At 47.3% G+C, this 27,353-nt stretch overlaps 2 long non-coding RNA genes across 4 annotated transcripts; one reads left to right on the top strand and one right to left on the bottom strand.

Moving 5' to 3' along the window:
* Positions 1 to 890: 890 nt before the first annotated feature.
* Positions 891 to 13,686, bottom strand: LOC102151170. 2 transcript variants are annotated; one of them, XR_005368628.1, is made up of 3 exons: positions 13,532 to 13,686; positions 1,501 to 1,611; positions 891 to 1,061 (listed from the first exon to the last, which is right to left on the bottom strand). It is a non-coding gene; the product is annotated as an uncharacterized LOC102151170 (long non-coding RNA). The 2 variants fall into 2 exon arrangements; XR_005368627.1 differs by lacking the exon at positions 13,532 to 13,686 and adding an exon at positions 12,947 to 13,152.
* On the top strand, positions 13,251 to 20,369 carry LOC102151251. 2 transcript variants are annotated; one of them, XR_005368632.1, is made up of 3 exons: positions 13,251 to 13,498; positions 14,913 to 14,970; positions 19,836 to 20,369. It is a non-coding gene; the product is annotated as an uncharacterized LOC102151251 (long non-coding RNA). The 2 variants fall into 2 exon arrangements; XR_005368631.1 differs by lacking the exon at positions 13,251 to 13,498 and adding an exon at positions 13,672 to 13,792 and having other exon boundaries at positions 19,836 to 20,367.
* The last annotated feature ends 6,984 nt before the right edge of the window (positions 20,370 to 27,353 follow it).

The following is a 27,353-nucleotide window of genomic DNA, read 5'->3' as shown; positions in this document are numbered from 1 at the left end:
AGGTCCCCTTTTCAGTTCCTTCCCCCACGTGCGTCACAAACCTATAAGGCCTCAGAGGATGCCCCGTTGGGGCCCAAGACTCCTAGAACCCTACAGAAATGCGTCCTAGCAAGTTCTCCTTGCATTTCCAGAAGCCTCTGTACCTCTCAGTTCCTGGTTCCACTTTGTGACGACTGATTTCCTACACTGACCTCATTCTCCACTTCACCAAATGGAAAGGGTTGATGAAATCATCATTTCAGCCCCAATGTGGTGGAGCAGATGTGAAAACCAAGGCTGAGCTGACAGCCAGAGCATCTTAAGGGCCATCAACATGCCAGGCACTGTTGAAAGCCTGCGGTAGGTGAGCACCTACTTAATCTTTGTGGCAAACCCATAAGGTATTCAGGAGGAAGTCCAGCCCTGCTTGCCGGCATCATGTCTCCCCCTCCTCATGGGATCATGTGTGCCTCTGCATCCTTGTATATTCTGACCTCTCTAAGACGCTCTTCCCTCCACTCCTGATTGGCGAGTATTACAACTGACCCTTCAAGATATCCCCTCTGTGAAGTCATCCTGGGCTTCCTACATCTGCGTAGCATGTATGTCTCATCATTGCAAGCCTCCCATTGAACAAGCACTGCACTGTGTGTTTGTCTCCCCCATGGGACTAGAAACTCCCTGAGGGCAGAGCTAGGGCTTACTCATTTAATCCTGACAACACAGCAGGCTTAATACATGCTGTCCAAGGTGGCCTACTCTGAATCCCTCCCCTTGTCCTGCCTGCACTTCTTGCCTAACCCCAGAGGAGCCCAGATACCATGGCTGGGAGACATAGCCATTGCATCCACCAATGGTGTCACCCTGTATCAGTTTACCAGGACTGTCACAACAAAGGATCACAGACTAGGTGGCGTAAGCAACAGAAATTTATTTTCTCACACTTCTAGAGGTTAGAAGTCCAAGATCAAGGTGTTGGCAGGAGGGTTTCCTCTGAGGCCTCCCTCCTTGGCTTTAGATGGGCATCTTCTCCTGGTGTCTCCATGGTTTTCCTTCTGTGTGTGTCTGTGTCCTAGACTCCTCTTCATATAAGGACATTAGTCAGGTTGGATTGGGACCCATCCTGATGACTTCATTTTACTTTAATGACATCTTTAAAGGCCCTATCTCCAAAAACAGTCACATTCTGAAGTTAAGACTTCAACATCTGGATTGGGGTGGGGGTGGGGGACACAATTCAGGCCATAACAGACCTCAGTTTCCCTCCTTCCCGCTTCCCAAGGTAACCTACATGCAGCTAGAATCATTTAAGATCAGTCTGGGAGAGCCCTTCATGGGCTTCCAGCCCAAACTTTGCATTTCACAAATGGGAACACTGAACCTTATAGAGGGAAAATAGCTTGCCATTAAAATCATCCAGCAAATTACATCAAAGCTTCTGACTACTGGCCCACGAGTCTTCCTGTGACCCCCACACCCATTTATAAACACCATTTTTGCTATTTTGAGAACCCCTCTCACCTGCAGAGCAGAAGGTAGGCTGATGGGAGACAGGAGCAGATTTCCCGCCAGTCACTCTCCTCCCTGGTCCTGCTCAGTGAATGCCAAGTTTCTAAAGTTGCTCTCAGCCACCTGTGAGGGGTGCACAAGATGCCCTGGTCACTCAGCTTGACCTCAGAGCTCCCAGAAGGGGTATTTGATTGAAATATCAAGCATCTTATTTTTCTCCTTCCAGTTCAGAGAGTGTCCACTTAAAGGGCCCTCTTGCCACCCCACATGCCTCCCAGGACCTGAGAGCCACCGCCATTGCCCTGGGGGCCTGTGGAGCAGCACCTGCACCCCTTGTCCTATATCCACTTTAAGCCTACAAAGGCCAGGCCAGGGCAGCTCACGTCTGTCTAGTCCAGGCCTCTTCAGAGCAACCCTCAGTGCTTCTACACTGGGACAACCCAAAGCCCTCCACAGTTTCACATGCCTGCAAAAGAAATTTGGTCCTCCCCAAACTGCTTGGGTTCAAATACTTTCTCTAGCCTCTTCTAGCTATGCAATTGCACAAAAGTTAAATAGCCTCTCTGGGGGTTGGTGGTGGTGTGATAGCAAGACCTCCCTTATAGAATTTTGTATATTAAATTCACTCATATGTGTACAGCACACAGAGTAGTGCCTGCATATATTAAGTCCTACGTAAGTATTTGTTAAATTCATATATACGTGCTCTCCACTCTACCCAACACAGCCAACACAACAACGACAAGCGTTCTCAAGAACCTGCGATGTGTAAAGCACAGTTCCTGGCAGGAAAGGCTTACGGTTACAGGTGAACTTGATAAGGGCCTTGAAGGTTAGGGAGAAATTCCTGGGGCATGGGGGAAGCTGTAGAAATCCAAGTAAAGGGAGAATCACGAGTAGGGTCAGGGTGGCTGAAGAGCCCATGGCGTTGGGCAAACACTGGGTGTGGCTAAGGCTCTGAGCAGAAGGGGAGGTTGTAGAACCAGAGGCTGAAAGGACAAGAGACCAAATCTTGGCGAAGTGGGATGCTGGGGAAACAGGCCTCAGGGACGCAAAGCACTTAGTCCAGGAATGCACCACGCATGTGCCCCTCTCTGGGCCTTGCTTATTCTGGTCCTGTCCTGGCGGCTCACACTGCCACGTTTTGACTCTGTTCCAGCTCAGCACTAGGCCTGGGATACAAAACTGGATAGGATGTACACAGTCTCTGCTCTAGAAGCAAGCACAAAGTTGAGAGGGAGAGGGGGCAACTAATGAGCCGCTTGAGAGTGGTGTAAAGAAAGAATGAGACAAAACAGAAAGAAGAAAGAAAGAAAGAAAGAAAGAAAGAAAGAAAGAAAGAAAGAAAGAAAGAAAGAAAGAAAGAAAGAAAGAAGAAAGAAAGAAAGAAAGAAAGAAAGAAAGAAAGAAAGAAAGAAAGAAAAAGAAAGAAAGAAGAAAGAGAGAGAAAGAAAGAAAGAAAGAAAGAAGAAAGAAAGAAAGAAAGAAAGAAAGAAAGAAAGAAAGACAGAAAGAAAGAAAGAAAGAAAGAAAGAAAGAAAGAAAGAAAGAAAGAAAGAAAGAAAGAAAGAAAGAAAGAAAGAAAGAAAGAGAGAGACCCTGGACATGGAGCAGCTCCAGCGGAACATGGGAGGTCAGGGAGGACTTTCCAGAAGATGGGACATGTGAGCACAGTGATGAAGGGCACCTGAGCCTTCGCAATAGGGTAAGGTGAGGAATGTTCCAGTCTGTGAGTAGGCACCAGAGCGTGAAATGTAGCCTGGCATGGCTGGAGCAAAGGGCATATAGAGGCCAAGAGGCAAGGGATAGGGCTTTGGGGGAGGAAGTAGCCAGAGCTGGTGGGGCCTTGTGGGGCAGGACAAGGAATTGTACTATTATTCAGGAGCTAATGGGCTCCAGAGATGGACTTTGGCAGGGAAAGGGCACAAACAGAGCTACATTTTAGAGCAAACCCTGTTGGTTCCCCCGCATCAGAGCCTGAGACACGAAAGTGAGTGGCAGTGGTTTGTGAGGTGACCCCAGGAAGCAGCAGTGACAGAATGAGGAGAGTGGATTGGGGATAGGGGTAAGACTAGAAGAGGTGGGGGGTTACTGAACTGGTTACTCCTGTGAACAGCAGAACTCAGTCCCATTGGGGACCCTCTGAGAAACCATTAATGATCTTGACATTGTCACCAACTTTCAGTTCCCACCATTTTTTTTTAAGATTTTATTTATTTATTCATGAGAGACACAGAGAGAAAGGCAGAGACTTAGGCAGAGGTAGAAGGAGACTCAATCCCAGGACCCCAGGATCATACCCTGAGCTAAAGGCAGACACTCAACCACTGAGCCAGCTAGGCATCCCCATTCCCTGCCATTTAAAGTCTGCCTCAGGAGACACTCATTCTCTCTCCACCCATTGCTCTTCCAAGCACAGACACTGACTGGCTTTCCACTGGCTGTGGTTTTGAACAAGCCCGGCATGTGTGAAATAGGACAGTTACAGCGTGCATGAAACCATCTTCACTGCTGTGCTGAGGTCCGGTGGTCTAAGGAAGGTGTGGGGGGCACAGAAACATCTGCAGTTATCCCCTTTGGTATAAGATGCATCCATGACAATTACCTTCTGTTGCAATTAACAGAAAAACAAAATTAATAGTAGCTGAATCAAGTTAGATTTTTAGTTCATCCTTGCATTAAAGACGTCCAGAAATAGTGGCTTATGGCTGGTATACTTCCTGAAGGGCATTCTCCAAAGGCCATTCTCCAAATGGCCCAAGGTAGCTGCTAGAGCACCAACCATCAGAACCAAGTTCCAGGCAGCAGAATAGAGCCAGGAGAAAGAGGAATGCATGCTCTGCATTTTAAGGAAACTGTCTAGCACGTCCACATGACACTTCACTTATATCTTCTTGGCCAGAGCTTAGGCACAGAGTCATTCCTAGCTGCAAGAGAGGCTGGCAAATGTTGTCTTTTAGCTCATTGGCCATGTATCTAACTAAAAGTAGGCACCCTATAGCTAAGAAGGGAAAGAGAATGGACCTTGAGAGGCAGCTATCAGCCCCTGTCACAAAGATATGAGGAAGAGCCAGGAGGTTAATTCAGAAGCAGTTGTCATAATCCAGGGAGAGATGAGAAGGATCCAAGCAAGGGGAATGGCAGGGGTGGATGAAGAGGAACTGTGCGTGCCAAACACCTGGGTATGGATTTGGCAGAACTTGGAGAGGGGTGTAGAGAGGAAAGGAAGGGCAGGAGTCAGAAATGAATCCCAGGCCCTGACTTGGATGGTGAGGTGAGTGGAGATGCCGTCCATGCAGGAAGATAATACGAGAAGGTAAACAGTTTATGAGAAGGTGATGAGGTCCTCTGCAGTCATGCTGAGTCTGTGATGCCAGAAGGATACCTAGAGATGTCCAGGAGGTAGACATTGGGTGACCAGGTGGTCAGGCGACAGCAATTTAGGGGCATCAGCCAGTGGAGAAGAGGAGCCCTCAGAGTGAGGACACAGAGAAAGGGGGAAGGGGCTCATGCAGCATAGCAGGCTGACATCAGAGGATAAAGAGCATGGGAAGCTGGCCCGTGTGAACTGCATCAGAGGGCAGGAGGAGAGTCAAGGGTATTTATGCCCCTGGTTGGCTGTGCCCCTCTTGTAGCTACACTCTCTGGGTTCTGATAACCACTTGGCCTTCCCATTGGGCCTAGAGTGGGTAATGGTTCCCTGATATTATTCATGCTAGAGTGCTGCACCATTTCCTGGTACATTCTCTTAATTCTTCCATACTTTTTAAAGAGTGCCTTCATTATACCCTCCTTAATTAGATAGGTGATAGATAGATAGATAGATAGATAGATAGATAGATAGATAGATGATGGATACATGGATAGATTGGATGGGTGAGAGATGGATGGATTGGATGGAGGGGAGATGATAGATAGATAGATAGATAGATAGATAGATAGATAGATAGATAGATAAGTGGATGGGTAGATGAATGGATGAGTTAGATGGATGGGTGAGTGGGTGGAGGGACGAGTGGGGGAGTAGATGGATGGATGGGTGGATGGATGGATGGATGGATGGATGGATGAATGATGGATAGATAGTTTGGATGGATGGCAGATAGATAGGTTGCAAGGGAAGATGAGATCACAAGAGAAACTGGGAAGTGACAGCAAGGGAGGTAGCAGGAGAACCACAAGTCAAAGGAGAAGTGAGCTCAATGTCTAATGTGACCCCCACATTAGTTAGGAGAAGGGCTATGAGACATCCACTGGATTTGCCAAAAGAAGGTCACTGATGACCTCGGTGAGAGCAGTTCCATGTTATGGGAGAAGCCAGATTGCAATGGGTAGAGCTGGAGAAATGAGTGGGAGATGAGGAAGTAAGGCCTCTGCTTTCTCCCTCATCTCCCCCTAAAAAGCCTGGCTCAAATGTCACCTCCTCCATAAACTTTCTCTGAATCTCTGTTCTTCTTCTCTGCTCCCTGAGCATCCAGCTGGCCATCTGCCGCAAATCCATGGCTGAGCTCTCAGGGCCAGGGTCTGTGATACTGGACATATACAATACCATGGAAAGAGCACTGGACTTAGAGTCTAGAAACATGGGCTGGAAGCCTAAAAAACCACCCAGCCTACCTCCTCCAAGCTCCTGAGAAAGAAGCACATCTTGTCTGACTTGGTCAGAAACAGGTTCTGGGACCCTGGCCAGTACTCACTGCCCCATACATGGAAGGGTCCCCCTCCAACTGCCATCAGTTGTGTGGCCTCCTACCAGGTCAGCATCCAGTAAAAAGATCACAGCCCGCCCTGCCACTGCTCTCATCTGCTTCCTTAGCCATGAGAAAATGTAGAAGCCTCCAATGGTCATGGCCATCCCTCTTTCCCACCATCTCTAGGACTGGTCAAGGCCAAAGGCAATCTCTATTACAAAATAATAGCCGAGTTGTTCCTGGGGGCCCACTGAGGAGCCCAGCTGCTCCCACTCAACCAGGCTGGGCTGTCACTGCCCGAGCCTGTCACTTCTGGTTGAGTCAGCTCAGCCCTACCTGACCGCTGAGACCAAGGCACCAGCCAGGGTTCCAACACTAGAAGGAAGAATGATCTAGAGCCAACCACGAAGCTGACCTTTATGGGCTACTTCCTGTGTAGACGGAGCTGTTCTAGCATGGTACTTTCATCACCTCGGCCCTACAACAGCTCTATGAGACATGCCCTATTCCTATCTCACTTTATGAATGAGGGACCCAGAAAAGATCGACTCCTGGAATAATTTGACATCTTCAGATCCAAATATCGCTTCTTGGCAAAATTATGAAAGAATGAGCATGGAAGGAGAAGACAACGAATACTTTTCCTGGGCACCTTGTATATGCCAGGAGCGTTCTCCCGTTTGATCCTTACAACAACTCCCGGCAGGGCTGTATTTTATGGATTTGCAGATCGAGCGTTGGAGAGAGTAAGGATTGCTCAGAGAGTCAGGCCTGAGGCCCAGATTATGATTTACACCCAGGCCACTCCTGCTTAATTTTCTCAACTCTGCAAAGCAGGCAGTGTTATCCCCATTACACAGACGAGAAAGCTAAGACTCAGGAAAGTCAGAATGACTTGCTCGAGGTTGCTGTGCAATTTGTGAGATCTGAGGGCAGCAGAGGAGGGAATGTAAGGGGAGAGCAAGGATTCAAAGTGAGGTTTCTGACTTTGCAGCCTGTTGACAACAGGCAGGGAAGACGGGATTGGGGGACAGAGGCTTTTCTCTGCCCTTCAGTTGTGCCAGGGCTTCTGTGGCTTTTATGCACCACCACCCCCGTATTTTGCACTTTCAGCCTAGTTCCCCACCCCCCAGCCACGCACGACAGCAGGAGACGTCAGGGGTGGGAATTTCAGCCACCACAAGGGGTCCATTCCCAGTCCCATCCTCTGACCTCCTTGCTCTCAGTGGAGAAAGGGAAGACGGAGGATAGGCCTGATAGCACTGGCACCTCCCCATCTTCCCAGCTCCACTCTGCCCCCGTAGGGCTACCACTCTGGACCTGCGTGAGGGGCGCTGTGGACCAAGGATGGGTTGGCTTCTCAGAAAAGTGATTCATTCACCTTTCACAGAAAAGACACAGACTTTATTTTCTGGGCCCAGATCAAGGTCAATTTTGTGCACCCCTGTCCTTAGGGTCTCCTGGGTGATACCCCGTCTGGAAATGTGTGCCTTTTTAAGACCTCAAACCTGTCCAGGGTCCTGCTCAGCAATCGGTGCCCTGGGCCATCCCCCAGGTCTTGCCTGCAGGGAGATACTTTCAGTCCCCACCCCGGATAGTGAAGACCAACCCCACCTCCCACCCATAATAATAGGAAGCCGGCACGGTGATGGCTTTCACCAAATACCTCGCCACCTTCCCAGCCCTGAGAGTGGCCTGTTCCCAGGATGGGTTGATTTAGATACTCTCTGGAATGGTTCCCCAGGTGTTTCCCAAGTTTATTTAGAGTATCTACATAAACCCAAACGCTGTGGGGGTTACCATCCCCATAGTAAGATGTGGTGGGGAAAAACGAACAGATATCAGAGTCGGACAGATGCGGCTTCAAATTCTGACACCACCAAGTTGCTTGAGCCTCTGTGTTCTCATCTGTAAAACAGAGCTGGTTATCAGGAGTGCTGAATATGGACGCAGTAACGCCTCTCAGGATTGTATGAAAATTGGAGAAATTAAAAAAAAAAAAAACCTGGAGAAATCAGCACCTAGAAAATGCCTGGCACTCTGTCCAAATCCCATTGCCCATCTTCGGCTGCCACTTCATCACGTGACCCTGCAGCCTCCCATGAGCCTCACGCCCAGACTCAGCATCCCCAGTGCCCCATGACTCCTGCCTTGAACAATCAGGAGTAGGTCTTTCCGGACTTCCATTGCCGGCACTTCATCCATCATCCCTGGGACAAATGTCTTTTGCCCTTACATCAAATTCTTTCTCAGGATTATAAGCCCCAGAGATAGACTTTCTCATTGTTGGCTCATGTCTCGAGGGCTGAGAGCGTGGGCTCTCCCTGCAGTGTTGACCCCTGTCCTCTACAGGGTCATCGCCTCCCGGGGCTAGAATGTACCAGGCCCCCGTTCAGAGAGAAGGTTCAGCTGCCCCTCCCCTTCCGGCCCCGCTGCCCAGGCTGCACAAAAGTCCCTTAGGGGTCTCTCCGCTGCTAGCCAGCTATAAGTGGTTATGGACTTTTATTTCCACCTCTAATTCACACACTTGGCAAAGTTTAGCAAAGACCACACAATACCTCGTGACCCCACTGACTGATGGTCATGGCACCTACAGGGTTCTCTTGTCCACCAGATCCTGTCCACAGATATAAAGCCAAGGAGAATAATACTAGCTGAAGAAATCAGCCCTCGGGACTCCACCCCCCAAAAAGCAGCAGGATAAAGTTCAGAGAAGATGAACAGCTTACTGGGGTCACAGAGCTAGTGTGAAGTAAAGTCAGGGTGACCTTCGTCCCTCCACCCTACCTGCCTCCACAGGCAACCCACCTGTGGTCCCATTTTTGCCTCTTACTATCCCTTCTCTGGACCATGGACATCAGAGAAGTCAACGACTCCTATACTATTTACCTTGAATCATAAGTTCCACTTGACAAACATTAAGACCCTGGACAGCAGAAGAACCAAAGAAGCTTTTTTGAAAGGCGGTTGCCTTGGCCCCACCCCAGACCCACAGGCTAAGAATTTCCCAGGGGGCTTCCAAGCATGTCTCTTCCTGAGAAGGGTGGTTCCGATGTAGAGCCAGGGCTGGGAACCACCAAAACTAAAATTAATCATAGGAAATGAATAATGAGCACCTACTAGGTGCCAAGCCGTGTCACTGTGGCTAATTTTGCCACAACTCAGCAAAGTGGGCTTTCTCAACTCCACTTTCTGAAAGGAAGGGAAAGCTTCAAGAGGTCAAGGGGCTTCCCGAGACACCCAGTTGGTGCAAAGCAGAACCAGGGTTTGAATCCGGTCTTTCTGATCTCAAAGCCCACACTCGCCTGCACCCTTTATGTGCAGTCCTACTGTGAGAGAGCCCTGCGCTACCAGAGCCCAGGGAAAGAGGATGAGTCAGACCCGTGCCTGGTCTAGGAGCTCACACCTGAGTGGGGGTGGCTGATACATAAGGAGTTAACTTACGCACAAAGCTTCCTGAGAAGGATAAACAGAGGTTCCAAGGGCTATGAGAGCCCAGTGGTGTGTGATGGGGACACGGGGAGGGGGGGAAACCAAGGAAAGCTTCTCGGAAGAGGTGACGATTGAGCTAGGTTTTGAATGATACCATAGGTACAGGTATCTATCACACCAAGTGCCAAGTTCTACATCTGATCCAGAAGAAAGAAAGATACATAGGACACAGTCCTTGCCCTCACGATGCTGGGAGTCAGCACGCTGCCTTCTCTGAATCTCCCATTTTCTCTGCCAGAAATCCCTCAGCTCCTCCCTCCCTCTTCCCCAGTCCCCATCTCTCTGCTCCCTTTGGTGCCTCAGCATCCCCCTTGGCCCCGCACAGCGAGCCCAGCCTTCTTGGTTGTCCAGGAAATGGGGTGCTCCAGGCCCAGAACCAGGGAGGAGAGAGGCACGGGGGCCCCGCCCAGGCCGGGGGACAAGGAGGTGAGCTTCAGAGCCACAGAGTGAGTCACAGCACACAGACACCTAAGCGATGGGGATAATAAGACACACTTCCCTGGGAAGTTGGGGAGAGAGATGAGATAGGAAGAGAAAGTGCTTTGAGCCTCTCGGAAGAAAGAACCCATAAACAGATCCAGGGTATTATTACCACAGTCATTACCTCCCTCAATTAAAGGGGTACGCATCTAACTACATGAGGAATCATTAACTCGTTCTGCAACCCACACATGGTTATATTTTTTAATATAATTTCATTTTTATTATTAACAGATAAGACCGGGAAATATTCTGCGAGTCATTCTGACATGTGAATACTCCCCTTTGGCTTGGGTAGGGTGTCATCCCTCCCACAGGGCTAGGCAAGGGTCCAGCCCAGGGGAAAGAGGCCGAGCCTCCCTTCCCACTCCAGCTCCTCAGCCCCAGGTCCTCCTCAAAGAAGTTCGGAACCATCTCTTGGTCCCCGATCCTATCCCCCAAACTGCCCTTCCTCTCAGCCCTCCACACCTGTCTCCGCTTCCCACATCTACCCACACCTGCCCGACTGCTTAGCGGGCAAGGAGAATGAGTGAACCACTGGGTGCCAGGCATTGGGGTGGCAGGGGGCATTGGGGGGGTGGGCAACGATCAGTTAGACACAGTCCTGCTCGTGAAGTAGGTAAGTGCACCGGGCCCATTCATTCATTCACCCAGCTGGCTCTGAGCCTTGGGCTCTGGGAAAGGCAGGTGAATGACACATGTCCCCACCCAAGGAAACCCACCTATGAGGGGAGACAGACCCTCCAAACAACACAGAAATCCCTACCAATGTGTGCTGTAGTAAAGCAATGCCCCCAAGAGCTGGGGAGACTCAACAGAAGACTTCAATCTGCCTTAGAATAGGACTGGCAGGAGCATGCCCAGGAAGGTCCTCCAGAGGGAACAAGACAGGAGCTAGGCCTCAGGGTACTTAGAGAAGGAAGGGCATTGCCGGCTGAGGGAACAGCATGGGCAAGAAAGAAATCAGTGTTCTGGGGCAGGGTGGGGTGGCGGGGGGGGGGGGCGGGGGAGTCCACTGTGGCCGGGGAGGTGAGGCACTTGGGAGGAAGGGAGAGAAACAATGCTGATGTGGAGTGGGGGTGATCCAGAAGGGTCTGGTCTACCATGATGATACCAACCGGCAGCATTTCCAGAACCCTCCGTGAGCCAGGCCAGGGCAAGGCGTTTTCCCAGTGACAGCTTTGTAAACCCTCAGGGCCGCCCCACCTAGGAGGCCCTGTTACCACCCTCTCTCTACTGAAGACCCCTGGGGTCAGGGACACACAGGCTGCCCAGCAAGGAGGGGGAAAAGCAGGCTCACAGGCACCCTAGGTTTTAATGCCATATAAGGACTTATTTTGAGGCTAGAAGGGTCATTTAGTCAGAGGGGAGGAGGAGCCACAGGCTCCTTGGGGTAAAGTGATGGGGTAACTGGGGGACCCGAGGTGAGTGGGGCGCATCAACCACTTGGAGAGGGCAATGGGGGAAAAGGCTGCAATAGGTGGGTGCCCCCCCCCCCACTGCGGGGAGCAGGCTGCCCCCCAGGGAGAGCCAAAGCCCCCACAGGCAGCCCAGCCCAGCACAGAGTACATCGCAAAGGGCCAAGCTGGGAACAACCTCATGGGAAATGGGAAATCTTCGGGTTCCCCTCCTGCATAATTTGCCAGACTGCCACCCCGTTAGGCTTCCAGCGCCCTCAAGCAAGTCAATAGCATCCCTTGCTGAGATGGCGTTAGATGAGGTCCAAAATGCCTCTCCTGGCTCAGAAGGTTCTGGGTCTGCTCCTCACTTCCCAACCCGTCTCACTGACTCGCTTCGTGCTCTGCTCACCTCTGCACCCTGACCTCTTATACTCTGGCCACACAGGACTTGACTGAGTGTCTCACCGGCGCCTGGCTCTCTTTTCTTGTGACCGCCCCCTCCTTATCCTTTAGGGTTCAGCCTTCGCTGACCCTCCTGCCGCCCCCCTGCCTGTCCCCCACTCCCATGACACTCTGGTCTTCCCCAGCCGATGCTTTTCTTGCTAATAATCTGGTCGTGATCTGGCTCCTCACAGCTGCCGAAGCCGGATTTGTTCCCCGCTCTGCTCCCCGAGGCTGAAACAGTGCCTGGCACGGAGTGGGGCTCATGAAGTCATTTTGGGGGTGAATGAGTGAGTAAACAAGAGAACGACTGAGCAAATGAAAGCGTGTGCAAACCCTGCGTCGTACTTTAGCTTGTACGATTCCTCTTGCCTGGACCATCCCCTCCCTTCCTGCCCACAGCCCGCCTTGGCCCCACCAGCTTTGAGAAGGTGTCCTTGGGATCTATAACACAAGGGGAGGCTCCTCTTAAATGTCCACCGTAGGACATGTTGCCTGAATATCCCGAGGCTGCAGAAAATCCTCGTGATCACGCTCTGCTCTGTGTAAACCTGCCCCCACCCCGATACAAGCCAGCTCACCAAGTCCCGACGCTGCTATACACAAAAATGGGCAGCAGAGAAGGGAGGTGAGGGGTGCACATGCCTGAAAGTGAGCTCAGCCACCAGAAGGGGATGACTCACTGTAAAGGGTTTTGAACATGACATCGCATCCTATAAATGTAGCCTCGCCTGCTTTCCTTTTCTGCACTGATCAAACACTCCCTACACAGGAAAGAAGCTGACGCTCCGATCCCGGGGTGCTAAGACCTTATGATCACGTTGCAACATAAGACCTGATCACAAGCAATCACCATAGAAGACTATCAGCTAAGTGCCAAGAGAACCCCACCTCCGGAACTCCACGTCTTTATCAGGGAATAATCCCCAAATCTGGCCCCACGCCCATGAGCACCTGGGTGTTCGGTTCCCTTTCTCACTGAGCGGTGTTCACGTCCCCGCTGGATCTCCTATTTGCATTTTTCGTTTTTTATCTCCTCTGGTGGAGAGAGAGAGTTACAGTGAGCCTGCCCCAGACCAAGTGCATGTTGCCAAAACCAATCCTGGGCTGTCTGCAGAATTTGCTGCCTCCCGTGCCTTGGAATTATTTATGAGTGCTTGCACTCAACAGCTTGCCTCCAGCAAGTTCACCCAGTTGGGCAATGTGGCCAAACGGCCAATGGGGAGGGTAAATGCTCACCCCTGGAGTCCAAAGGTTTCAATGAGTATTTGGAGTTTGTAAGCACACTTTCAAGATCCTTTAAGGGTGAAGGCAAAGGTGCTTTAGGCATATATACGAAGAGAGATCCCTGAAACCGTAGGGCGATAGATGAGTCGGGTAAGGTGGCTCTTGGCACTCCTCGGGGACTGAGACACGAGAGTTGCCAAAGCTTCTCAGATCCTATCACCCCCACCTTGAGCTGCCTGGATGATGAAATACTCTGAAGAGTCTGAATTGCTTTTACTGGTGAGCTGAGCTAAACCCAGCACCCCAACCTACCTTGCAGGTGATCACAAAGGATGATGGGTGGGACCCGTGGTGCCCCCACTGGCGCTTTACAGACCAGAGCACAGCTCCCCTCCTCCAGGGCCACCAGCCAGCATGGGGGAGGAGGTCCTTCACTTATTAGTTAGCAAATGAAATGCCAGGTGGAAGCACAGTGTTGAAACAAAACTAGATGCATCCCCACCCCGAGGCGTGATGAAACACTTGGAAGAGGCCTTCACAGGCACTTGGCACATGCCTGAGAGAGCAAGGGAGGTGGGTGCTGGGGCTGAGGACACCCTGGCTGCACTTGAACTTGAGCATACCGCCCAGTGGTGGAGAGGCAGAGGATGGGGCGGGAAGAGGACATCGGGAGATTAGCGTAGCTGCCTGGGGGAAAGCCCAACCAAGACCAAATTTGGCCAATAGATTCAGCCTTTGGTGACATTAGAGAGTCTTTCCTTTCTAGTTGAGTATTCCAGCCTGAGCCTGGTAGTCCTAATAATTCCCTAAGACGTCACTGCCAGGAAAATCAGGAAGAGAGTTCTGCTCACAGAGTGGGGAGGGAGCAGAGGAAAACGGAGTTGAGGAGGGAGGCGGGAAGGGAGGGAAGCCAACAGAATGAAACCTTGGAGATGGTATCTGTAATGTTTCTGATCTGAAATATCCAGAGCTTCCAGCCGTTTGAAAAAATTTCCCCATTGAATAGATTGATGTGTGTGAAGCAAGCAGATACATACCCGGTGTGTGTGCTAGAATGGTGCGTGTGTGTGCACCTGTGGGTGTATTTGTGCATGTGTGTGTTTGTGGGTGTGCACAAGTGCATATGTGATAATGTGTGCATTTGCATGGTATGTGCGTTTGCGTGTGAGAGTGCATGCAAGTGTGCACATGTGTGCATATTTGTCTATCTGCTTGTGCAGCATCTCAGATTGAGAACAGCTCTGGAATAAAGAGCTGTTTACCATACCAGCTGGATGACCTTGAGCAAGGCGCCTCATCACACTGGGCCTATTTTCTCACTTATTCTAACTCCCAAAGCCATGCCTGGTATGTAATAATCACTCGATAAGTATTGATTCAATGAGCAATTGTTATTTAAGGATAAAGCTGCCCATTTCTTTGGGTTGAGGAAACGACAAAATGAGAAAACACATGCATAACTACTCTCATACTCTCTCAATGCTTGACACGTAATAGAAGCCCAATAAGCCTTAGCTCTACACCTCCCCAAATTCTGTTTTTATACCCTGGAGTAGAAAGAGGTTGATGAAGGAAATGATGCATAAGATCACATCTCCTACAGCTGGCATCTTTGGGCTGAATTCCACTGACCATATTCCTTTTTATTTTTAAAGTTTAATTCCAGTACAGTTAACATACAGTGTTATACTAGTTTCAGGTGTACGATGTAGTGATTCAGCAATACTGTACATGACCCAGTGCTCATCATGGTAAGTGTACTCTTAACCCCCATCATCTATGCTCCCCATCTCCCCACGCACCTCCCCTCTGGTGACCATCTGCTTGTTCTCTATAATTAAGAGTCTGTTTTTTGGTTTGTCTCTTTTTTTTCCCTCTCTTTGTTTTGTTTTCTTTAATTCCACATAAGTGAAATGATATGGTATTGGTCTTTCTCTGACTTATTTTACTTAACATTATACTCTCTAGCTCCGTCCATGCTCTTGCAAATGGCAAGATTTCATTCTTTTTATGGTTGTGTAATATTCCATTATATATGTATATATGGCGGCAACATTTTCCTTATCCTTTCATCTATTGATGGACACTTAGGCTGATTTCATAATTTGGCTACCGTAAATAATGCTGCTATAAACATAGGGGTGCATGTATCCCTTTGAATTCGTGTTTTTGTATTCTTTGGCTAAATATCCAGTAGTGCAATTGCTGGATTCTAGGGGAGTTCTGTTTTTAACTTTTTGAAAAACCTCTATACTGATTTCCAGAGTGGTTGCACCAGTTTGCATTCCCACCAACAGTGCAAGAGGGTTCTTTTTTCTCCACCTCCTGGCCAACACATGTTGTTTCTTGTGTTATTGATTTTAGCCATTCTAACAGGTGTGAGGTGATACCTCATTGTAGTTTTGATTTGCATTTCCCTGTTGTTGAGTGATGATGGACATCCTTTCATGTGTCTGGTGGCCATCTGGATGTCTTCTTTGGAGAAATGTCTGTTCATGTCCTCTGCTCATTTTTAAATCAGATTATTTGCTTTTTGGGTGTTGAGTTGTGTAAGTTCTTTATATATTTTGGATACTAACCCTTTATCAGATATGCCATTTGCAAATATCTCTCCCATTCTGCAGGTTGCCTCTTAGTTTTGTTGATTATTTTCTTCGCCGTGCAAAAGCTTTTTATTTTGATGTCGTCCCAATAGTTTGTTTTTGGTTTTGTTTCTCTTGCCTCAAGAGACCTATCTAGAAAAATGTTGCCATGGCTGATGTCAGAGAAATTACTACCTGTGTTCTCTTCTAATTTTTATGGTTTCAGACCACTGACCATATTCTTAAGCCAATTTCCAGAGGCTTCTGAGTTCCCATTATGTTATATATTAGCTAAGCCTCTTCTCCCTGATTTCAGTCAAAGATTGACAGCAATTCATTTGCAAGAATTAAATGCAAGACTGAATTTTAATGACTCAGAAATTCGAGGCCAACTTTGCTTTCAGTGACCTTTAAGGAAAGGAAGCCTAGGAAGTGACCTGGTACCTGACCTTCCATCTGGTGGTATACCTGTGGGTCATGATCTTGCAAAATAGGAATAATTATCCTCATCATGCATTTAAAGGGACAAAAGCTTGGAGAGGTCAAGTGACTGGCCCAAGGTCACCCTACTCACTCCAGAGTCCTAGATATTCAGAAGCATCTGGAAAGTAAAGTCTCTTCACTCAGGCAGAGAGAAATGAGGTGTCTTAAGTTCTGAACCCATAAACATCTCAAAATCTCTGACTAGTCAGCCCTGGTTGAGTATTGGCAGATAGAGCCAGGGCCATGTGGCAATAAGAAAACTAGTCAGGTGGGACTGGAACAGTGCCTCTGAGGTATTTCACAAACACGGGGAACAAACACATTGGTGTCGCAATCCTGGCCACCCGGAGCTGCCGCGTTGGCTGTTTTCTGAGCATGGACTGTGGATAAGGAGTTTGAGGGCTGAGGGCGCTAGGACTCCTAGGTGGGTGGCCATCAGCCCTCAGGGGACAGGTTTTCAGTCCTCAAGCCCCTTAGGGTTATAGCCAGATGGAACTACTCCTTCCAGAGTGCCAAGGGCTACTCCAGACCTGGGGCCTTCCACAGTCCAGAAGTAACCTGCATTTCCATCTTCTCCAACTACTCTCTTTGACAGACACCAACACCCAGACTTACTAGACTCTGACTGGATCCCAAACATACCTTTTCTCCACCATTTCCATCCCCAGGAAACAGACTCTCCTCTGCCCTCAAAAGAACTATTCATCTCGCAATCCCAAAAACAAAAGTTAATTAAGACCAAATCTCTCTTAGCATTTCACAATGCCCTCTGGGATAATTAATATAACTGGTATGAACTGCTTCGTAAAGTCAGAGCACAAATATGGTCACATTCCACTTATTTTTCCAATTAATCTCTTAAGCACACATCTACATTAAAAGCAGAAAGTCCAGCATCTCCCTCTGGAGGTTCCCCTCCCTTCCAACAAATTGTCCCAAAGCCCTGGGGACAGGCCAAGTAAAAACAAAAATGAGCCTCGCACATACCAGGCAGAGAGGAACTGCAGTCTGTTCGGTTTAGAACTGCCAAGGATTCTCTCTGCCACAAATTCCTGCTACCACACAGTGTCACTGTTGAAACTCATGCCTGCACAATTTCTTGTATCCATAGAAAGGCGGAAACCAAGCCCCTGCCTGGCAGCCAGGGGCCCCGTGCAGAGCTCTGAAAGCATGACTCTTCTCATTCATTTTCTCATACTTCGTTATTTCCCAGGGCACAAGACCACAGCAGGAACCCAAAAGCAGGACCGATTCTACTTTCCACCCCAGACAAATCCCTTTTCCCTGGCCTGTGAGCACTGACAGGAAACACGCTTTTAAATATCCGGAGTGGGAAACACCTTTTCGTATCCTTCTCTGCAGAGCGTGAGGGCTACTTGCTCTGCACCTGCCCGTCTCTGGGAAGCTGCCTTTGGTTCCTTTCTTCTCCTGCCTGCACCCTGATGTGACTGGTAACCTTCTCATGAAAGTAGAGAACAAAAACCCCAGTTAAATCTCCAGCAGGACACCTCCTATTAGCACACCTGTGACATGTGCAGTAAATCTCAGGGCATAGCCAGAGGATAGTAATTATGTTTGGGAAGGGCCTACTGTCTGCCAGGCACTTTGACACATATGATCCTGTTTAATCCCACGACACCAAGCAAAGCAGTGAGAGCAGCGTTTTCCAGCAAAGGGAAACGAGGCAGAGTGGTGAGGGGGCCCAAAGCTCGACAACTGTAGGGTGCTCGAGCATTCTCTCCTTGCCTGGGGAGCCTGCCGAGGATGACTATCGAGGAGGTCAAACGGAGAGAAACAGCCCGAGCAGGCTGAAAGGGATAAAGGGATCCCAAAAAGGGCATCCCAAAGGGTTGTGTGAGGCCAAGGAGCGGCTGTTACTTTGGTAGAAGATAGGAAGAGAATGGGTTCATTACAGCCTCTAGAACTCAGGACACTGAGCTCCAATAATGACAAACCAGTAATGGTCGAAGCAGGGGTTGAATCCCAAATTTATCTGGGACTTATCTACCGGGTCAGAGGTGAGGCTGGGACAGAGAGGAAGAAAGATATGCCTCCTCCAGCGGGAGGACTCTTTTGGAGTGGACTTCCCCATGCAGGCAGGAAGTGAGCACAGGCAGGGAGGAATGACTCGCTTTTTCCTATTTGATAAGAGGCAGAGTCTCCGTGTCCACTAGGAAACAGCAGCACGGGGAACAGCAAACTGTAACAAATGAAATAAGACACTGGCTGCTTGCACAGCAATTAGAGAGAAACTGGGATTTTTTGCTCTAAACTTCCCCAAATGTGAGCATGGTAAGATGCAGAATGGATTGAAAGGCTCATGTCCCTCTCATCATGGGCACGGCATATCCGAGGCTTCTGTAAGCTGTATCTCCTTGTAATTTTCATAGAAATGGGTGATGGGCACTTAGGGGGGCACTTGACGGGATGAGCACTGGGTGTTATTCTGTATGTTGGCAAATTGAACACCAATAAAAAATAAATTTAGTATTAAAAAAAAGAAATACTCTCATAATCACCGATAATATCCACCGATTGTGAATCACGTGCCAGGCATTGTTCTAGATGCTTCTATATGTTTAAATTCATTGGATGCTTATAGCAACTCTATACAATAAGTAGTATTATTAGCCCCATTTTACAGAAGAGGAAACTGAGGCATAGAACAATTAAGGATTTAGCCAAAGATCATATGGGTGACAAATGGAAGAGCCTGGATTTGAACTCTGGCAGTCTGGCTCAAGAACTCATGCTCTTTTTTTTTTTTTTTTTAAGATATTATTTATTTATTCATGAGGGACACAGAGAGAGAGAGAGAGAAAGAGAGAGGGGCAGAGACACAGGGAGAGGGAGAAGCAGGCTCCATGCAGGGAGCCCGATGTGGGACTCGATCCCAGGACTCCAGGATCACACCCTGGGCTGAAGGCGGCACTAAACCACTGAGCCACCTGGGCTGCCCAAGAACCCATGCTCTTTACCACCATCTATCCTGCCCTATAAAGTAGACATTATTATCCACACCAAATAAATGAAGAGGTAGAGGTCCGGCAGATTATATGAGTCATTCAGTCATTTTGACGGCAAAACCAACATTTGAACCCAACATCCACACTCTTAACCACGTGGCAATAGCAGCCCTCACCCTACCCTGACTTGCAGTATGAGCTCACATATCACTTCTCTTGATGCTTCTGTTTCTTCACGTGGAAAAGAGGAAGAAAAAACTTGATATTTTCCAAGAACCTGCTCAGCTCAGACCTCCCAGGACAGGTGAGAAGCTTGGACATCCTAGGGGATCACCTGAGTGGAAGACCAGTAACTTTCTGGCAGGCAAACCACAGCCTAACTCTCACCAGCTTTTCATTTGCACGCAGATAATCCAAGGTTCCTGTCATGAGTCCTTGTCCACCCCCCTGGTAGAGTGTCCAATAGGGCTGCCAATGGTTTCTCCCATTTCGGTTCGTACATCCTGCCCCTCCCAGCAGGAGCTAGAGTCTATTTTCTCTACCCTTGAATCTGATCTGGCTTTGTGATTTACTTTGCCCAACCAGTGTGGTAGCAATGATGTCCTGTGACACCTGAGCATGGCCTTAAGAGAGTGCAGAGCTCCATCTCCAGTTTCTTAGGAGCCAGCTGCTAGACCACAAATGACGGTGAACCACATGGAGAAGAAAGGTCTGAATGAGAACCCATCTTGGATGTCCCGGCCCTGGGAAGCTCCCAGCCAAGTGCAGCTACTTGACTATCCTTGGCTACTTCACATGGAACAGAAAACTGCCCAACCTGGGGGAGGAATAATAAATCCTCGTTATTTTAAACCACTACACATTGGAGTAATTTGTTACATGGCAATTGAAAGAACCCCATTTCCTCCACCTTATCTTTTCTTCACCACGAAAGATTACTCCATAACTCACAGGTGTCAATGTCCATTGGCTTATGGCATTTAAGTGTGCTCATACCTTTGTGATTAGGGATGACTAACTACCTAAGGCAAAGGGCAGTAATGTATGTGGCTTCCTTCATTCAGTGTGAGCATCTATCCCCCAGGAACAGTCTAAAGACCCAGAGACAAATAAGACACAGTCCGTGCCATCAGAAAACCATGTTTTGGGATGAGCTGGGTCCCCTTTCAGCACAGCATGAGAAATGGGGTCAATTGTTCATTCATCTGATACCTGTTGAGTGCCCACTACACACATCAGGGACCGTGCCACCCATTTGTGCTAGTGAGCCAAGCCCTCATCCTACTTACATCTTAAGGCTATTTTATTTTATTCCAATGATCACAGAGGTGCACGTGAAGCTCTATGGAGACATAAAAGAACTAAATGGGGATCCCTGGGTGGCGCAGCGGTTTGGCGCCTGCCTTTGGCCCAGGGCGCGATCCTGGAGACCCGGGATCGAATCCCACATCGGGCTCCCTGCATGGAGCCTGCTTCTCCCTCTGCCTATGTCTCTGCCTCTCTCTCTCTCTCTCTGTGTGACTATCATGAATAAATAAATAAAATTAAAAAAAAAAAAAAAAAAAAGAACTAAATGTTGAGATGGTCGAGGTAACAGTGTATCGCCATTATAGATTATGATTCTGAGATCCAGGAGAGCTCAGACTTACTCCACCACTTATAAGCTGTGACCTTGGGCAAATTACCTAACATTTTTGTCCTGCACTTTCCTCATCTATAAAGTGAGTTTAATTATTATACCTACATCATAGACTATTACAAAGATTAAATGAGTTAGTGTTTGTAAAGCACATAAAATAATTCATTACACTTATTTAAATACTATATTATTCATTGTTAAATGAATTTTAGAAACAAAGCAGAAGACAGAGATATGACTGGCCCAAGTTCCACAGAACTGGATAGATGTTAGTTGGAACTGACCCCTGATCCAGTGATCCTTCCACACCCCTCTATCCTGCTTAAAATAAATCTGTGTTTCTGTTTTCAGGGAGAGATTAAAATTATCTGTGCACTCCCTTCAAACACACATATTACAGGAAGACCCTTGTATGTCACCTCATTAAAGGATTCAACAGAAAGGACTCTCAAGGTTCAAATCTCAGGCTCTTGTGGAACATGTGCAGAGTGGAGATTGTTGATATGACTCAGGTTGAAGCTAATTTACAGATGCACATGCCAGAAATCATACTCACACCCCAGCTATGTTGAGTGGGACTTAAAGGGTTAATATGCACCATCTTGCAGATGGGAACTTCCCAGGAGTATGACTTCTCCACCGATATTCCCACCTTCCACTATCTGGCCACCCTACTTCCATGACCCTCATCTGATGAAACTTGGCCATCCGAGGCTGATAGTGCCCAGGCTCTCTGCAGCTGGCATTGTCCTTCCACGGGAGTGGAAAGTAAGGGTGATAGGAAGACTATGGTCTCATTTGTAGCCTGGCTTCCCTCCATGTACCAACAATGACACAACACCCTCCTCCAACGAGCATTTCCAATCTCCACTGAGATCTGTTGGATGAGGAGCCAATTTCCATCACAGCCATGCACAGGCGGCTGTGGGTGGGGGTGTGGATGTAATTCTCTTCCACCCCAAGATCTGGAAGACAGAGCTCATCTCCTCACCAGCCAGAAGCCCAGCCAAGCATAATAGGCTGCTGCTAGGGGCCGTGAGGAACCCAGTGGGAAATGGCCCAACAGTCGGGACCGTGAAAGCCACAGTTGTCAGAGAAGCATGCTCATCTGCCCGCTGATGGAATTGTCCCAAAAGGAAAGATTTAACTTGTTTTAGGAACTAGTCAGAGCCTGGCTTGGGCATGCTGCCTGTGTATTACGAGAACAATCTCTGGAAAATGTGGAATAGAGTTATTGCCAAGCAGATCATAGCTCTGGAGCCTGATACTCAGTGGCCCTTGGTAGGCAGCCAGCCCCTAAATCCTCAGGACCCTCCTGACCATTCCCAGTGCCAGACAGGCTGACCCGTGTTTCTCAGCCACTCGGCATGTGCTGAGCCCCTGTGACTAGCAGGAGCCTGGGCAAGAGGTGCAGTGACACGGCCTCTGCCCTCAAGGACTGCTCTCCCCAGAGCCCACAGAGAATTATAATACAGTATAACAGATGCCACAACGCCAGAGTTCCGGGAGCCCAGAGGAGGAGTGACTGTTCTGTCTGGACAATCCCAGGAGGATTCCGAAGAGGTGAACTGTGAGCCAGGCCTTGAAGGGTGAGCTCTGCTTCACTCGTGTTTGTGAAGCGCCTGCTGGGCCCCGGGAAGAACGCCAAAGCTGGCCAGGGACAGTGTGCCAGATGCAGGGGGATTCCAGCCCAGCTCTGTTCCCACCCTCCCCACCCGGCCTGCCTGCCAGCCTTTCAAATGCCAGCTCAGAAGTCTGTCCTGGAAGGAACCATTTTCCAATTTCCACCAGCCCTTAACTCACCATCTCTTCTGGACCCATGATCTTAGTTTGCTCTTTTCATGAAACCAACCAAAAGTCATTTGTAGAGGCCCAAGAGTAGCTTAGAGGAGGTAAGAGCTCTAAGAGACTCCCCCAGCTGGTACTAGGCTCCAAGAAGAGAAGCAGTGTTCCTGTCCTCAGTTGGGTGCCCAACTGGTCATATTTAGAAGTTCATAGGAAACTATAGATAGCATTAGGGATGAAGAGAAAGTTTATCCTCCCTGAGAATGCCAGTTCAAAAGGATCGTGGATTGCTTCAAGTGTGAGCCAGTGTTTGAACCCAGGCAAGCTAGCTCCAAGACCCTTGAGAAGAGAGGGTTGGTGTTTTCTGAGTCTGGGTAGCCACACGTCTCCACCACGGTGCTCATACTTAACTTCTCAGCAGGGCCATCTATAGCACAGAATATACTTGCTATAGTCTGAATGTTGTGTCTCCTCAAAATCCCAATGTTGAAATCCTAACTCCCCAAGTTGATCGTATTGGAGGTAGGCCTCTGAGAGATGCTTAGGTCATGAGGGTGGAATGCTCATGAATGGAATCAGTGCCTTATAAAAGAGGTCCAGAATAATACCCAGTCCCTTCTACCATGGGAAGACACAGCAAGAGGCCCCATCCATGAATCAGGAAGACATCCCTCAATAACCACCTCACAAAATCTGCTGGCACCATGACCTTGGGCTCCCCAGCTTCCAGAACTATGAGAAATAAATGTTTTTTATAAACTACTCAATCTATGACATTTTGCTATAGCAGCCCACTCAGAAGTCATTCTAAACAGGAAGGGTAGACACCTGGACAGAGCTGAATCTCTCCTGGCCAGTCTAGATGGTTCCCCCTTGCTGCGTCTGGGGAGACACTTAAGAGATTGGGATCAGGCATAGAAGCTCAGACATGCTATTTATCTGTAGATGGCAGAAAGGCAGAATAGAAAGAAGGAAAGGATGGGGTTGCAGAAAAAATGGAAGATGGAAGAAAGGAAATTAAGAAGGAAGGGTGGATATTTTTCAAGCACCTACTATGTGCCTGGCACCAAACTACCTCCTTTACACACATTATTAACTACTGTCATATTTAATTGCTGCTCCAAACCACCCTGTGAGAAAGGTTTCATTGACTCCACTTTATAGATAAGAAACTGAAACTCAGAAAATTAAGTAACTCGCTGAAGGTCAAAGCCCTAGTAAACAGGGATTCAATCCAAAATCTGAAGACTCAGAAGCCAGTGCTTTTTCTAGACAGCCTGGATAAAAATAACTGCCATTTATTAAGAACCCACTACTTGCCAAGTCCTAGGAAAGCTCTTTACAAACACAGTGTCACACTGAGATTCTCACAAAGCAGATGTTCCCGGCAGAGCGGCCCCTGCCCAGGTGCTTGTCTTGCACAGGAGGCAAGAGGCAGCGTGACCATACCATCCAGCATCCAAAGCGGAGCCATGCTAAGCATGGCCAGGTGCATTATTAATAACTGCAATGAGCACCAAGTACAAATGTCTCATGTGTCACCCTAGCTGTAGCCCGCCTTCCAACCACCCACCCAGCGCCCAGAGCAAATATGTTCAAAGAATTGGAATCCAACTTTACTGTAGGATCCTTGAGTCCTCTTCACTCTCCCCAACAAAGGGTCACTGGGCTACTTGGGCCACTTCAGGGTTTCACAGACAATGATCACACTGTCCACTAGGGAATGTAAAAGAAATTAGAGCAATGCATTTTTATTATTTGGCTTTTTGTAAAACCAATACTATCCATTTGAAGAATTAGGGCCTGTGCCTTGAGAACATGTCTTTCTTGCTTTCTTAAAGTTTAAAAATATTCTTTTTTCGGATTACATGAAGGCTATGACAAATTGAAGTTTGACTTTTAATGCCTTCAGTGGACAAAATTAAAAGGTGACGACTTTACGATGTTAGTTTGGTTGGCTTTTTTGTTTTTTTAAACCATTTTTTAGTATACAGATCAGTGTTTCTTTTTTTAAGATTTTATTTATTTATTCATGAGAGACTCAGAGAGAAAGACAGAGACATAGACAGAGGGAGAAGCAGGCTCCCTACAGGGACCCTGATGCAGAACTCACTCCCAGGACCCAGGGATCATGCCCTGAGCCAAAGGCAGATGCTCAACCACTGAGCCACCCAGGCGCCCCCAGGTCAGTGGTATTAAGTACATTCACACTGTTCTGCAACCTTCACCACTATGAATGTACAGAACTTTTCCATCATCTCAAGCTGAAACTTTGTTTACATTAAACAATGACTCCCCCACCCTCAGCCCTTGGTAACCTCATTCTACCTTCTGTCACTAAGAATTTGTCTACTGTAAATACTGCTAGAAGTATAATCAAATAGTATTTGTTCTTTTGTATTGGTTTATTTCATTTGACCTAATTTCCTCAAGTTTCATTCATGTTTTAGCATGTGTTGGAATTCCCCATCTTTTCAAGACTGAATAATATTACCCTGTATGTATATGCCACATTTTGTTTATCCATTCATCTATTGATGGTGCTTGGTTTAATTTTACATGTCACCATAATCCAAAAACCTAGCACCACTGATCCTGTGTGTGCACATGCTTAAGTGATGGGGTACTCACTCCCTATCCTCCCCAGGACTTTATCCTATGGTTTCTATTTAATCCTGGATGACAACAAAAGGGCAGACTTAACTGAGGAAGAACATGGTAATATGATGAAGAATGATTTTTCAGGCCTGGGAAGCCTCCCTACACTTCAAGATTTGATTCTCTTCTCTGGGGTTCTAGAAACCCATTGTTCAACATACCTGGGAATGACCAGACCCTAGAAAAGACAATCCATCCACCTACATCCATGGCCACCGTCTTTGTTCATTCCCTCACTTGCTGAGATATACCCTGAACTCAGATACTCCGACCAAAAACTCCGGAGTTAACTCCAACTCCTCTCTTTCTTTTACTCCCCATATCCAAGCATCAGCAAATCTTGTCATCAGCCACTTCAGAATACAACTCAACCCAACCTTCTTTCACTGCACTACTACCACCCTAGCCCAAGCCACTATATCTTGTGCCAGGGCTATGGCAACAGTGCCCTAAATGATCTATCTCCTGGTATGAGATTTCCTTCTTACAATCCTTCTTCTCCCCAGAGCCAGAATGTCCCTCTAAAATGTAAATGTAGTCGTGTGAGTTTCCTAGAATATGGCAGAAACTTGCTTGGGTTAACACAATAAAAGTGATGGATGAGTTCTTTTTAAAACCTATTCCAGAAATAAACCCACAACTATATGATCAATTAAAATTTGACAAAGCAGGAAAAAATTTCCAATGAGAAAAAGACAGCGTCTTCAACAAATAGGGTTGGAAAAACTAGACAGCAACATGCAAAAGAGAAACTAGACCACTTTCTTACACCAGACACAACAATAAATTCAAAATGGCTTAAATGCCTAAATATAAGACCTGAAACCATGAAAATCCTCGAAGAGAACACAGCCAGTAACTTCTTTGACATCAGCCGAAAAAAACTTTTTTCTAGATATGTTTCCTGAGGCACGGAAAACTGAAGCAAAAATAAACTATTGGGACTACATCAAAATAAAAGTCTTCTGTGTGGCTAAGGAAACAATCCACAAAACTAAAAAGAAACCTACAGAAGGGGAGAAGATATTTGCAAATCATATATCTGATTAAAGTTTAGTATCCAAAATATATAAAGAACTTACACAACTCAATACCCCCCAAAAAAGACAAATAATCTGACTTAAAATGGGCAGAACACATGAACAGATGTTTCTCCAAAGAAGACATCCAGGTAGCCAACAGACCAATGAAAAGATGTTCATCATCACTTAACTACGGGGAACTGCAAATCAAAACTACAATGAATATTACCTCACATCTGTCAGAATGGCTAAAGTCAACAACACAAGAAAGGATGTTAGCATCCAAGAAAGGTGTTAGCAAGGATGCCGAGAAAGGGCAACCCTCTTACACTGTTAGTGGGAATGCAAGCTGGTACAACCACTCTGGAAATCAGTATGGAGATTTTTCAAAAAGTTAAAAACAGAACTCCCTATAATCCAGCAATTGCACTACTGGGTATTCAGCCAAAGAATACAAAAACACTAATTCAAAGGGATACATGCACCCCTATGTTTATAGCAATATTATCTACAATAGCCAAGACATGGAATCAGCCCAAGTGTCCATCAACTAATGAATGGATAAAGAAAATGTGGTATATATATATATATATATATATGTATATATATATATACATATATACATGTGTATATATATACATATAGTATATATATACTATACACAGGCATAGTATACTATATATATGAATATTACTTAGCCATAAAAAGAATGAAATCTTGCTATTTGCAACAACATGGATGGAGCCAGAGAGAGAGTATTATGCTAAGTGAAATAAGTCAGTCAGGGAAAGACAAATACCATATGATTTCACTCATGTGGAATTTAAGAAACTAAACAAATGAGCAAAGGGAAAAAGAAAGAGTGAGAGAAATCAAGAAACAGACTCTTAGAGAACAAATTGATGATTATCAGAGGGAAGATGAATGGGAGAAATGGGTTAAAAAATTTTATAATTAATAAATGCCTGAGCTAATAGAACAGAAAAGGTAATCTCTTAA

Source organism: Canis lupus, chromosome 13 (genome assembly GCF_011100685.1).
Source record: "Canis lupus familiaris isolate Mischka breed German Shepherd chromosome 13, alternate assembly UU_Cfam_GSD_1.0, whole genome shotgun sequence".
In the NCBI taxonomy this organism is placed as follows: Eukaryota; Metazoa; Chordata; class Mammalia; order Carnivora; family Canidae; genus Canis; species Canis lupus.
The sequence above is the reverse complement of the archived record's forward strand: the minus strand, read 5'-3'. Positions and strand labels throughout refer to the sequence as shown.